This window comes from Coregonus lavaretus (genome assembly GCF_964263955.1).
Source record: "Coregonus lavaretus genome assembly, chromosome: 32".
NCBI lineage: Eukaryota > Metazoa > Chordata > Actinopteri > Salmoniformes > Salmonidae > Coregonus > Coregonus lavaretus.
In genome coordinates this window covers 23,493,247-23,507,994 of record NC_140019.1, presented here as the reverse complement: position 1 = coordinate 23,507,994, position 14,748 = coordinate 23,493,247, and positions in this window count along the sequence as shown.

Below are 14,748 nucleotides of genomic sequence, written 5' to 3'. Positions count from 1 at the left end.
TACATTGTCTGCAGTGCATTTTTGTTTTGCCACATTGATTCCCTCAACTTAGAGGAATGCTTTACATGTCATGGTGATAGAATGTAAGTTCTTTGTTTTGATCAAAGTCGGCGCACATGGTTTGTGAACATCGTGCAATGAAAACCACTTAACACAGATTAATGCAAATTTAAACAATTAGAATGACAAAGGCAGATTGTGGATGCCATTTTTGTTTGTTTTAATGATATTGGCATCATGCAAGGTAAGGTGTATATGAACATGCTTGAATTCATTTTATGTCGCTAAGTTAGAAAAACAACAGATCTCGACATCTGTGCCATAAATGTGTATTTTCTCATCAATTCTGTACTGTTACGAGTTATGGTTGGCATCTGGCTCTATTTGAAAGTTGCCATTGAAAGCTGCTTAAGAACAGATACAAACTTGAAGGGAGATATGATTGACACTTCAGAAAATGCTATTCAAAAGATTTAGCCGTCAGAACGCCTAGTCCTGAAGAAAAGAATGGCAGTTCATCACATAGGCAACAAATAATAGTTTCCTTTTATTCTGAAGATGTGGATTTATAGCACATATATAGCTAGGCAACATTGTTTCATGAGATAAAACAAGCAGACTGATCATGTTAAAAATGTCTTATGACAATTTAGTTACACTGTGTAATTTAATCAAACGGTCACTCCAATGACAACATAATGATAAAACAACATTTATGTTTTCTGTTCCCAGCTCGCCTTTGATTTGGTTCTCTGCCTGCAAGTGAACAGGTAGCCAATGGCAGTGAGGGGGGGGGGGTTCTTGCTCTCTTTGTGTGGATGTACATTGATACATTGTTCTGGCTATGTACGGCAAGCGCTGAGTACAGAGCCCAGCAACAGAAAGCTTTCCACCCATTTCCCCAGTCTGTCTTGACGAGAGCACACGTCTACACCATGGACCGCCTCTCCCTTGCTTCTCCTCTAGATAACGATGACGAGACAACTCAACAGGAATATCTGAGGAAAAACAAAACCATGGAGGGAAAGAAAATTCCCAAGCCAACCAGCCCCAAGGATCTAACATTCTAAAATGACAACCATGACCACACCTCGGCTTCGGTCCAAATGCTAAAGGACCCGGAACGCGTCCAGGGGGGAATCCAGAGCTGACCCATGCCCTCACCGAGGAGGTTCTTGGTGGCGTCCACCTCGCTGCCCGTAGCCCTGGGCTGGGGCTGGAACCTGAGCGTGTACCTGGCGCTGTTGCTCTTACTGCTTCTGCTCATGCTGCTACTGCTCTGGATGCTCCTCAAGCAGCTGAGGAACTCGGTGGGGAATAGTCTGCAGCCTAGATGCTCTCTGAGGGACCCTCGCCATGGTCAGAGAGGAAACTATGTAGTGTGAGTGAAGAAGAAGTGTGCTGACTTTGTTGGACTGTGTCTCGCAGCTTGTTGGAAGGAAAGACGGTCTTCTCCAGATCAATAATTGTTTTGGACTGTGTTGGAAGGAAAGACTGTCTTTTCTGAAAGGGCAAAATACCTTGTCATAAGAAAATGCTTTCTTCTCAAGAGGTGTCAGACTATGCTGTAGACCTGTCATAAGGAACAATAGTATTTTCTGAAAGGGTTTTGGTCTATCCCTCACAGCTTGTTGAAAGAAAATACTGTTTTCTCTTGAAATCTGTTTGAATGTATCTCATGGTTTATAGAACACTTACATAAAGCCTTCTCCAGAAGTGTGCTTGACTGTGCCTCAGCTTGTTGACTGACTGGAGCTATACACTATAGAGCTTCTAACATGCCTATAACCTGATAAACTGCTTATTCTCCAGTCTGTTGAACAATGGATCAGAGACCAGAGACCAGAGAAGTGCTTCAGACTACTTGGTTGTGTCTGACAGAGATGGTGACGCTGCAATCCTTGTTTCATCATCAGTGAATGTGTTTTATCTTATTTCCATGTATGTATTGTATATAACAATGTATTCACCATTCTACCAGCAGATATTTTCTGAGGAGTGCATACAGTGTAAAAAAGCCTACAATGTAGAATTTCTGAGAATATACTCTAATATTAAAGGGATAGTTCACCCAAATTACTAAATTACACATTGATTTCCTTACCCTGCAAGCAGTCTATGGTCTAAGGTATGACAGCAATCCATGCTTTGGTTTTATTTCCCTGGCACTGTTTCCTAATGCTAATGTTTTAGCATTTGTGGCACAAATCCCAGGGGCGGCAGGTAGCTTAGTGGTTAAGAGCGTTGTGCCAGTAACCGAAAGGTCGCTGGTTCTAATCCCCGAGCCGACTAGGTGAAAAATCTGTCGATGTGCCCTTGAGCAAGGCACTTAACCCTAATTGCTCCTGTAAGTCGCTCTGGATAAGAGCGTCTGCTAAATGACTAATTATATTATATTATATTAAGTCTTGACACGGTTATTAGCATTTTTCGCGCATCATGTTCAAATCATCTAAAAGTGACTTTGTTGAGATTCATATAAAAATGTAGATACTTTCGGATGATTTGGACATGATGCCCGAAAAATGCTAATTTTGGTACAAGGACTTGGGTGGGTTTTGTGCCACAAATAGGAGTCTCTATCACCATTAGTTATTGATTATATTTTCATGTACTGCACATAAAAACAGTACACATATTAAGCTACTTCTACTCATCTTTTAAATGCATTCAAAAATAAACATTACCAACAGAAAACATGCAAGATCCAATCTGCATTTTGATATATGCTGATTAAAGTGATACATTCAGGGTGGCAATTTGCACTCCTCTCATCTCAATGGTGATTTGGTTGGAGAGTATTGAGGAAATGTCTCCAATGAAAAATCTGAAGGGAGCTTGACCATTTGTTTAGGTAGATCTATCCCACAGCCATGTCAAACCAATTATTGAATGAGTCCTTCTGGGAAAAGGGTAATATATTTAATGTAGTACTACCGTGGACATGGATATATGTAACTAAGTGTCTAACCCAATGACGTACATAAAGCCTGGATTGCTGACACTTATGTATTGGCCATTGAGAGGCTTTGAAGCCACCGGTCGGCCATATTGTTACTCCCTATTAGGAGCAGTCCTCCACAGGAATGAATGGAATTCAACAGTATTTCAATTAAATGTGTCAAGGACAAAATTACATGTATTTAAGTATTTTTTAAATACTTAGCACTCAAAAAAAAAATACTTTAAGGCAAATGTTATGTATTTTGAAATGTGTATGTTTAGCTCACATAATATAATTTAAAAATATGCATTAAAGTGTCTGTTATAAAATAAACATGTCAGAAATGAACGTAGACATTAATACATGCATTTCTATAGCTGCCAAAATATCTATGGCTTCAATACAGCGCCACCTGTCAGTCATCCAGGGTTTATACACATCATTGGTCTAACCCAGTGCTTCTCAATTATTTTCTGTTACGCCCCCCCTAGGAAGAAGTAAACATTTCGCGCCCCCCAACTCTCCGCCGCGACTGTAAATAGTATAATTTGTCTATAAATGTGTTATATGTACACCTCTGCATAACATTGTATCCTTATTAACATTAAAGAAAATAAAAAAGAAAGAAATATAGATCAACTTACAACAAAGAATAACTTTATTAACATTGTAACAGAAAATACTTAAAGTGCATCAATTTGCCTGAAATTTAAAAAAAATGCAACCCTTATTTAAACTGTAAACATTTTTTGACCATTTGATACTGAAAAATAAAATGAAATATAATCAATAGATAATAATAAATTCAAATTGATCAGCAACATTAACTCAGGAGCACAATATATGAAACACTTTGACCTATAAAACAAAAATGAATAAAACAATTTGTGCTGATTCCTCGTCTCCCACCGTAGTCACAGTGAAGCCAAGCGCTACATACGCTTCGTCATATTTCCTCGTCTTAGCTTTCGGGAGACTTTGTCTCATTATCTCCGTCTCTCTCCGCCTTTCTTTTCATCCCTGTTAAATATGTTTCCATGGTGTCTCTTAAGGGTTTGTTATCTGCACTTCATATCTCCTGCTCTGTGCTGTGTGCTCTTGTTCGGTGTATAAAAAAACTACTCCCTGCGGCAAAATAAAGCATGTTCCCCGGGGTCACACGCGCCCCCCCTGGCATCGCTCCGAGCCCCCCCAGGGGGGCGCGCCCCACTATTTGAGAAGGACTGGTCTAACCCCTTCCAACCCATCCTGTTTGGATGCTCTTTGTTTTGCCTCTATAGGAAGCTGTGTGTGTGTGTGTGTGTGTGTGTGTGTGTGTGTGTGTGTGTGTGTGTGTGTGTGTGTGTGTGTGTGTGTGTGTGCATGCGCACGCAGGTGTACGTGTATGACACTTAATTTTTTCATCCATGAACATTCTGTTTATATTAGATTGCTCTATTTGACGTCACGTCCGTACTTCAGAATGTGCTTGAGAATGTAAAGCATTTCTATGTTTCCCCAGAACATATCATTCAGTAGCTCTTTATTTCAGCCTTGTACATGCCCATGGTTGAGCCAGGTGTGTGTGTTTACTGTGTTGTGATGAATGGGAAGATTTCTTTCTTTTCAATGAAAGACTACAGCTAATCAATGATGTCCTCACCTCGAGGGTTAATGAAGTTTCAATGGCTGAATCCACCGTTCATGTAGCTCAAAATGCATCCTTGACTTTGTAGCCCCATTTGTGACATTGTATATTTGGATACAGATTTTGAATTTAAATACGACGTCACGAATGGGCCAAGGCTTCATTGAATGTTCTTCAGTGTACCTCAGCAAAAATAGACTCACATGTGGCATCAATAGACAAAACATTATTCTCTGAATAAAAAAAATGACAATGTCAGGATTTCTTGTCCTATTTTTATAGATAAATAATGATGACAAAATCTTCTTGTTTTCACCAACAAAGCTTTATTGAATACAGTCAAGGATGGGTTATTTTGTTCTGCACTGCTTATTTGTTGCACTGAGATTTAGTGACAACCTTGACAAGAAAAGTGTGTTTTATATTCCTGTGCCTATCACATCCACAACCCAAGTGGGATTACTTTAACTATGATGTGGCTAAACTAACCACAGAGGCCCAAACCTCTAGACGTCAAACATCATAACAGTCAAGGAATTTGAACAGTTCAAACTCCTTGGTAACAGTGGGTCTATCCACTTCACTAACTAAAGCCACACAAATTCGTGGATAAGGAATCAAACTGGGCATAGCGACACATATGGCTATGATGAGAATTCATTATGTGACCTGTTGGGTACTATGTTCTGTACAATCATGATTCATCAATGTCACGGCTGATGGTGTGTGAGCCCACAGTGGAGGTGACACATAGCATCTTTCTATTTTTATGGGTGGAGGCGTTCAGTGGTTGACTCATGTCGTCTGTCACCACTTAGTCAACTGCAGGGCTTAATAAACCAACATACACCTCCTCTCTTCTCTCTCCCTGGTGTTAACCTTCGTTATCGTAACGATAACCGATTCTGTCCCAGTCAACACATCTCTGAGGGGGGTGATTCAAGGAAAACTTGACTAATTAATTAGTTATTGAAGTGAATGGATGAATGAGCGACTGAATGAATAATTGAAGGTTATATAACACTTCTTATAATTAAGCAATAAGGCTCGAAGGGGTGTGGTATATGGCCAATATACCACAAACCCCCAAGGTGCCTTATTGCTATTATAAACTGGTTAACAGTGTAATTAGAAGAGTAAAAATAAATGTTTTGTCATACTAGTGGTATATAATATGTTAGGTGGGTCTAATCCTGAATGCTGATTGGTTAAAACAGCATTCCAGACGGTGTTTATACCACAAGTTACCACCGACTAAATCTATGACGTTAAAATGCCTATTTACTCTGTTCCATCTGACTGCGCAATCCACTGTCTCATCAGCCCAGCCAGGCACTTTATAAGCTTGATCTCCACTATAAAAAGCATCTAGACATTATCTCAAATTTCTTTTAGACTCATATTTACTTTTCAACAGCGGAGATTTGTAAACCTTGCTGTTTGTCTCTCCGACATTTGCAATATTCAAATTCAATCTCCAGCTGTCCCATAGTAGTGAACGTGTTGGGTGTCGGGATGAGACAGACAGGCAGGCAACGTTTCTCAGCCAGTCGAAATCATGAATCAGCTGGCATCATTTTTATTGAAAAAAGGTCAAACGAAACGAAGTGCAGCTAGCTTGCAGTCTTTCCAGCTTCAGTTTGAAGTGATTGTGTTAGCTGTGTTGTTGGCTAGCTCCTCTGTCTGAACAACAGTGTCCTGACGAGTGAGCATATTTTCTATGCCAGGCGAAATCGAGCCTCATTAGCTCATTGTTATGGATGTTCCAAATAAATGCCACAAGAAAACAGCTTAAACAAACGCAAATGCGGCTACTTTCCTGTTTTTCTGGCTGCACTTTTTGATGTGGCTGTAAATTAGCCGTAGTTGGCTAGCTAGCAAGCAAGGGATAAGAACGTTGCCAGCCAGTATGGCAATGGAACATTTAGATGTGGTCCTCTGTAGCTCATTTGGTAGAGCATGGCGCTTGTATCGCCAGGGTAGTGGGTTCGATCCCCGGGACCACCCATACGTAGAAATGTATGCACACATGACTGTAAGTCGCTTTGGATAAAAGCCTCTGCTAAATGGCATATTATTATATTATTATACAGAACAAAAAGACTGAACCGATAGAATGAACGACCAGCCGGCTTGGGTAGCAACCCTAGATTTGTTCTGTGACTATATCTTGTGGAAGGATTAAATAGTATGAATAAATTCATCAACATAATGGTTTTAATTAAAATATGTAAATCATTATTTGAATATGTTGATAACCCGTTGTATAAAAGTGATAATGCCCTCGAAGCCTGTGTTTGGAGGATATATTGGCACGGTTTGCCGGCCCGAGACGAACAACACCCATGCTAATATATCCTCCAAACACAGGCTTCGAGGGCATTATCACTTAAATATACCATGGCTTTCAGTCAATCAGCATTCAGGACTCGAACCACCCGGTTTATAATAAGCTTTATACCATCTGTAATGTGTTGACTGGACAGCTATATAAAATGAAGCAGTGTTGTGAGTGATATATTTAGGTCATTTTCCTTCAATTAAAACAATTAAAATCATACCAAATTAAAATAATAGCAAATATGTTAGCTTCTTTTGATTTTTTATTGATTCTTAGGTTATAGTAGAAACACTTGGGTTTTACTGTGAGTTCAGAACCCACGTCTAGAACCTCACACTGCACAGATCCCAAGGTGACAAAAAATACTGACCAAGCAGTATTTAAACTGGAATGGAAACACTAGGCTTTAGAACACCAGCTAACTGCAACTGTAAATCGGCATTGTTGCATCACCGGTAGGAGAGTTTTGGAATTCCTGAATTTACTCAGACCATGACCTCTGCTTGCATTAATGAGCAAAATTTGCTGGTGTCAAACCATATATGAAAACATCCATATTTTGAAAGCTGAGAAACAGCCCTTTCAAATGATGTGACATACAATAGCACCACATCAATCAAATGGTAATCAATCAAGAAAAAACACCTGTGAAAATGTGTATCTTATACAAAAATCTATGTTTTTTCCCCAAACAACTGCCATTTACACAACTTCCTAATTAAGAAAAACGTAGAGCATATTGAGTCTTCCTTATGTTGGGATTTGTTTTCTCATAATTTGATATGTATGTGATGAATAGCTTAGAAGGAATGCATTAATGATAAGCATAGGTTTGTACTATACTGATATAAATTGTTTCACATAACAGGCTGTGATTCATGTGAGGAACGTTAGGGGCTAGGATGAGATAAAACTTGTATTTCTTATAGATAAGACTTGTATTTCTCACAGATACGAACACTGCCTCTTTGTTGTCTGTGAACCGTCCTTGAACGTAGTACAGTGGAATGGTGTCTTTTGGGTGCTAACTCCACAGGTTATTATGATAGCAACTTATGCCTAGGAACGGTGGAGCGGGTTGGGACCAGCCCGTGCGCCAACGGATTGGCTGAGTAAGTCTAAACCACGCTCAGTCTCTACTCTGATTGGCCAGCAGAGAGTGGGAACTATCTCTGTCAGAGTATTTGAAGAAGAACCTGTAACAATGGATTAGTTCTCTGTCTGCCCTGCGTGGTATTTCAGTGAGCCCGTATACAAACCTTCATAATTATCATACATACAGTGAGGGAAAAAAGTATTTGATCCCCTGCTGATTTTGTATGTTTGCCCACTGACAAAGACATGATCAGTCTATAATTTTAATGGTAGGTTTATTTGAACAGTGAGAGACAGAATAACAACAAAAAAATCCAGAAAAACGCATGTCAAAAATGTTATAAATTGATTTGAATTTTAATGAGGGAAATAAGTATTTGACCCCTCTGCAAAACATGACTTAGTACTTGGTGGAAAACCCTTGTTGGCAATCACAGAGATCAGGCGTTTCTTGTAGTTAGCCACCAGGTTTGCACACATCTCAGGAGGGATTTTGTCCCACTCCTCTTTGCATATCTTCTCCAAGTCATTAAGGTTTCGAGACTGACGTTTGGCAACTCGAACCTTCAGCTCCCTCCACAGATTTTCTATGGGATTAAGGTCTGGAGACTGGCTAGGCCACTCCAGGACCTTAATGTGCTTCTTCTTGAGCCACTCCTTTGTTGCCTTGGCCGTGTATTTTGGGTCATTGTCATGCTGGAATACCCATCCACGACCCATTTTCAATGCCCTGGCTGAGGGAAGGAGGTTCTCACCCAAGATGTGATGGTACATGGCCCCGTCCATCATCCCTTTGATGCGGTGAAGTTGTCCTGTCCCCTTAGCAGAAAAACACCCCCAAAGCATAATGTTTCCACCTCCATGTTTGACGGTGGGGATGGTGTTCTTGGGGTCATAGGCAGCATTCCTCCTCCTCCAAACACGGCGAGTTGAGTTGATGCCAAAGAGATCAATTTTGGTCTCATATGACCACAACACTTTCACCCAGTTCTCCTCTGAATCATTCAGATGTTCATTGGCAAACTTCAAACAGGCCTGTATATGTGCTTTCTTGAGCAGGGGGACCTTGCGGGCGCTGCAGGATTTCAGTCCTTCACGGCGTAGTGTGTTACCAATTGTTTTCTTGGTGACTATGGTCCCAGCTGCCTTGAGATCATTGACAAGATACTCCTGTGTAGTTCTGGGCTGATTCCTCACCGTTCTCATGATCATTGCAACTCCACGAGGTGAGATCTTGCATGGAGCCCCAGGCCGAGGGAGATTGTGTTTCTTCCATTTGCGAAAAATCGCACCAACTGTTGTCACCTTCTCACCAAGCTGCTTGGCGATGGTCTTGTAGCCCATTCCAGCCTTGTGTAGGTCTACAATCTTGTTCCTGACATCCTTGGAGAGCTCTTTGGTCTTGGCCATGGTGGAGAGTTTGGAATCTGATTGATTGATTGCTTCTGTGGACAGGTGTCTTTTATACAGGTAACAAACTGAGATTAGGAGCACTCCATTTAATAGTGTGCTCCTAATCTCAGCTCGTTACCTGTATAAAAGACACCTGGGAGCCAGAAATCTTTCTGATTGAGAGGGGGTCAAATACTTATTTCCCTCATTAAAATGCAAATCAATTTATAACATTTTTGACATGCGTTTTTCTGGATTTTTTTGTTGTTATTCTGTCTCTCACTGTTCAAATAAACCTACCATTAAAATTATAGACTGATCATTTCTTTGTCAGTGGGCAAACGTACAAAATCAGCAGGGGATCAAATACTTTTTTCCCTCACTGTACATTTTGCATATAATAAATTTAGCTTGGATTTAATATCTCTTGATTATGTTTTCTCTTACTCCAATACCAGATTTGAATTATGCAATTTCTAACACTTATTTTGTAAGGATTGATCTGGAATCAGAATAGTAATACCCTTTACTGTGAATGAGTTACAGCCATTTTAGTGACTGTTGGTATTTTTCTAGAATTCTATGTGTCTTAAACACATACTGTATGTACCAAAACATACACTACGTGACCAAAAGTATGTGGACACCTGCTCGTAGAACTTCTCATTCCAAAATCATGGGCATTAATATAGAGTTGGATCCCTCTTTGCTGCTATAATAGCCTCCACTCTTCTGGGAAGGCTTTCCACTAGATGTTGGAACATTGCTGCGGGGACTTGCTTCCATTCAGCCACAAGAGCATGCCAATGTTTGTCTATGGCGATTGCATGGCCGTGTGCTCGATTTTATACACCTGTCAGCAACGAGTGTGGCTGAAATAGCCGAATCCACTAATTTGAAGGGGTGTCCACCTACTTTTTTGTATATAGTGCATTACAAATGGCATTTAGTCGTACATATGATAAGACATACACAAGTAATATATTAATAAAAACATAACTTTATTCAGAGAATAAGGTTAGGGGGATACATTGTCTCCTTCAAACCTGTAAACAAAGTGCAAGCTATCATAACCATAACATTACCATAAGATTATACACAACATTCATCTCAGGGATATTGTCATCAAAATTGAACTGGAATGACATCTGATAACAATAACTGGCTTTTACAACTTCTTCAGGTGCCATTTTTCTAACTTTGGTAGGACTCAGCCAGGAATCGAACTCCCAACCTTTCAATCTTAGAGCAGACAATCTTACCACATGGCTACTGAGTTGGTAACCTCTAGCCCTATAGCCTAATAAATAAACCTCTTTCCCAGGTCCCGCACTCCGAACCACCTACCGCCCTAGCGGCGTTTGCCACCGGGAGGACGGCAGCTACAGACTCTGTCACCGGCCCAGACTTGGCAGGCGTTCCCTGGGAGCATTGGGATCTGGGGGAGGTGTTTAGTAAGAGGCGTGCCAAGGGCCTACCTCCTCACAGGCCATACGACTGCACTATCGATCTCCTGCCGGGCGCCATGCCCACACGAGGGCGAATGTTTTCCTTGTCCCGGCTGGAGACGTTTCCATGAGGGAGTATATCGACGAGGCACTCGTCAAGGGTCACATCCATCCCTCTACCTCACACGCGCCCGCAGGCTTCTTCTTCGTGGGGAAAAAGGATGGTGGGCCGCGGCCATGCGTTGATTACCGGGCACTCAACGACATCACGGTTATGAACCGCTACCCACTCCCCCTGATGACGACGGCATTCGAGTCGTTGCAGAGAGCCTGGGTCTTCACCAAGATGAACTTACGAAATGCCTACAACCTGGTGAGGATTCGGGAGGGGGACGAGTGGAAGACGGCTTTTAACACACCCAGTGGGCATTACGAGTACCAAGTCATGCTGTTCGGTCTAGCCAACGCGCCAGTGGTGTTCCAGGCATTGGTCAATGACGTGCTCCGGGACGTCCTCGACTACTGCGTCTTCGTGTATTTGGATGACATCCTAATATTTTCAAAGGACATGAGTGAACACCAGCAGCACGTTCGGCAGGTCCTCCAACGCCTTCTCCGTCACCAGCTCTACGTCAAGGCGGAGAAGTGCGTGTTCCACACAGAGACAGTCTCCTTCCTGGGGTTCATCGTCACCCAGGGGGACCTACGGATGGACCCAGCCAAGGTCAGCGCGGTACTGGATTGGCCCCAGCCCTCATCCCTCAAGCAACTACAACGGTTTTTAGGGTTCGCTAATTTTTATAGCCGATTTATTCCCAATTTTAGCTCCCTAGCCGCTCCCCTGACAGCCTCACCCAGACGAGTGTGCGCTCCTTTGCCTGGACCCCGGAAGCGGGGAACGCAATTGATGCGCTTAAGCGGGGCTTTACATCGGCCCCGGTCCTAGGGCATCCTGATCCGTCCCTGCCGTTCATTGTGGAGGTGGATGCTTCAGACGTTGCGGTGGGAGCAATCCTGTCCCAGCGGTTCCTCACGCACGGTAAGACTCACCCCTGCACGTTTTTCTCCCTTCGGCTGTCCCCGGTGGAGCGGAATTATGACGTGGGGAACCGTAAGCTGCTAGCAGTCAAGCTCGCCCTGGGGGAGTGGAGGCATTGGCTAGAGGGGGCCACCCATCCATTCGTCGTCTGGACTGACCATAAGAACTTAGCCTACATTCAGGGGGCCAAGAGGCTCAACTCGCGCCAGGCCAGGTGGGCGTTATTCTTCACCAGGTTCCGGTTCACAATCTCATACGGTCCGGGGTCAAAGAACACCAAGCCTGACGCACTCTCCCGGCAGTTTGACCCTGTGGACCTGGTGGAGAGGGACGACCCCATTGTCCCCAACGCCCTGATTGCTGCCACAGTTTCGTGGGGAATCAATAGGCTGGTCAGAGCAGCACTACGGCGGGAGCCCGATCCAGGCGGATGTCCATCGGGGAGGATGTACGTACCCAAGGCTGTGCGCTCGCGACTGCTTCAGTGGGAGCACGCATCCGACCTCACCAGCCATCCGGGGGGCGCCAGGACGTTGGAGTTAATGCGTAGGAGGTTCTGGTGGCCATCAGCTGAGGGGGATACGTGCGCCTTTTGCGGCTGCATGCCCGCACGAAGAGCTCACGTCAGCCCATGGCAGGGCTGCTCCGACCCCTGCCTATTCCCAAGCGCCCCTGATCCCACATCTCGCTGGATTTCATTTCCGCCCTACCCCCTTCTGATGGATACACAGTCATCCTGGTCATTGTGGACATGTTTTCGAAGGCTGCCCACTTCGTTCCCCTTCTCAAACTCCCATCAGCCCGGGAGACGGCTAAGTTGGTGGTGCAGCACGTTTTCCGGGTCCATGGCCTTCCCCAAGATGTGGTGTCGGATCGGGGTCCTCAGTTTGCCTCCAGGTTCTGGAAGGCTTTCGCCACCTGCCTCGGTGCCTCCGTCAGCTTGTCTTCCGGCTTCCATCCCCAATCAAACGGGCAGACGGAGTCCCTCTTCCAATGCCAATACGGGTACCAACCCCATTCCCCGAGCAAGAGGAGGAGGCGGTGGTCCCGTAGGTCCAGGCCCACATCAGTCGCTGTCGCCGCACCTGGAGGCAGGTACGGGCGGCGCTTAAGCGGGCCTCGTCAGGTCTCAACATCAGGCCAACCGCAGGCGTCGCCCGGCCCTGGTTTTTCGCCCGGTACAGAGGCTGTGGCTCTCCACGCGTGTTCTTCCCCTCTGCGTGGAGTCCAGGAACCTGTCCCTCCGGTTCGTCGGGCCATTCAGAGTGGTCCGGCGAGTCAACCCAGTGGCCTACCGCCTGCAACTTCCCCCCACCATGCGTGTGCATCCCACGTTCCATGTGTCCCTCCACAAGCCCATCGCCACCTGTCCCCTGGCTCCCCCTCCTCTTCCTGTTCCCCCGCTGCGCCTCATCGGAGGGTAGCCGGCTTTTACTGTGGATCGGATCCTGGACTGCCGGCGGGTGGGGAGAGGTCTCCAATTTCTGATGGACTGGGAGGGTTATGGGCCGGAGGAGCGGTCCTGGGTGCCCAGGAGGGACATTCTGGACCCAGGGCTGATAACAACATTTCTTTGCCTCCACTCGGAGGTGCCGAGGTGAACAGCTGGGGCTGTTCATAGGAGGGGGTCACAGTTCTGGAGCGACCCACTAGGTGTCATCCTCCGACAACCTTAGGCACCTCCTCACTCACAGTCTGGACGAATCATTATCCTATTGGTGTCACCTGTCTCTACCTGTTCACCTGTGTATTTATGCCCTCACTTCCCTGTGTTCCCTTGCTCTGTTTTCTCTGCTAGTTCTCGATGCCAAACAGTACTAATCAGTGTCTGATCGCGAGATGTATGTACAGGTACTTGAGAAGTGTTCTCGCTGTTTCATTGTTGTTTTCAGTCGTAGTTAGTATTTCGTATGTTTGCTGTCAGCCTGTTTTTGGAGACCAATTTGCTCCTCCTTAATTTTTTCGTGACAAGTCCGTTATTTTGTATCCCGGTTTTGGGACCACCAGTAAAGATCCTTGTTTCACCATCTCTGCCTACTGCCTACTGTCTATCCTGCACCGCACCTGGGTCACACCTCACACCAACCCTTACACAGACAGCAACATTTGTACAAACCGCCGTTGTTGCTAACCAAATGTTAGGCTAGAAGCAAGGGGAAATAATGTCTAGATGCCTTTTACAGTGGAGATCAAGTTAATTAATTGGCTGGCAGGGCTGATGGGACAGGGATTTCTCAGATTTCTCAGAAAACAAGATTCCCATTTTTGCGTCATAGGCTTACCTGTGCTAAACACGTTTTTTAGTATGGCTTAAAACGTGTCTCAACCAATCACAATGCTTGTTTGGACCATTTTAATAAATATCCAATAGGCTTACATAGGTCGCACTGCGCTGGTTAATACATTAATGGGTTCTGAGTGTTGACGGTTTCCATGGTGAATTATTAGTTTCACATTCATTCTTGGGCTAGCTACTCTACTGGCACCGGAGAGATCGCATTTGTAAAATGATACATTGTTGCACAGGTCGTAGAGGCAGACAGGTAGGTTTGTACAACCCCCAACTGCTGCAAACCAAATAGTAGCATGGAAAAATTATGTGTAGACACTTTTTTCCTGAGGGAGAGGATGTTTATGAATTTCCTGCCTGGGCTGCGGGACATTGGAATTATGAGATTAATACATCATGGTATTTTGCGGGAGTTGTCCCACAAGCATCCAGGATCCAAACAACCCATTTTATAATGAAAAATGTATTTAAATGCCAGTGGAGCCTGCTCAGGGGAGGATGGCTCATAATAATGGCTGGAATGGAAACCATGTGTTTGATGTCTTTGATACCATTCCACATATTCCACTCCA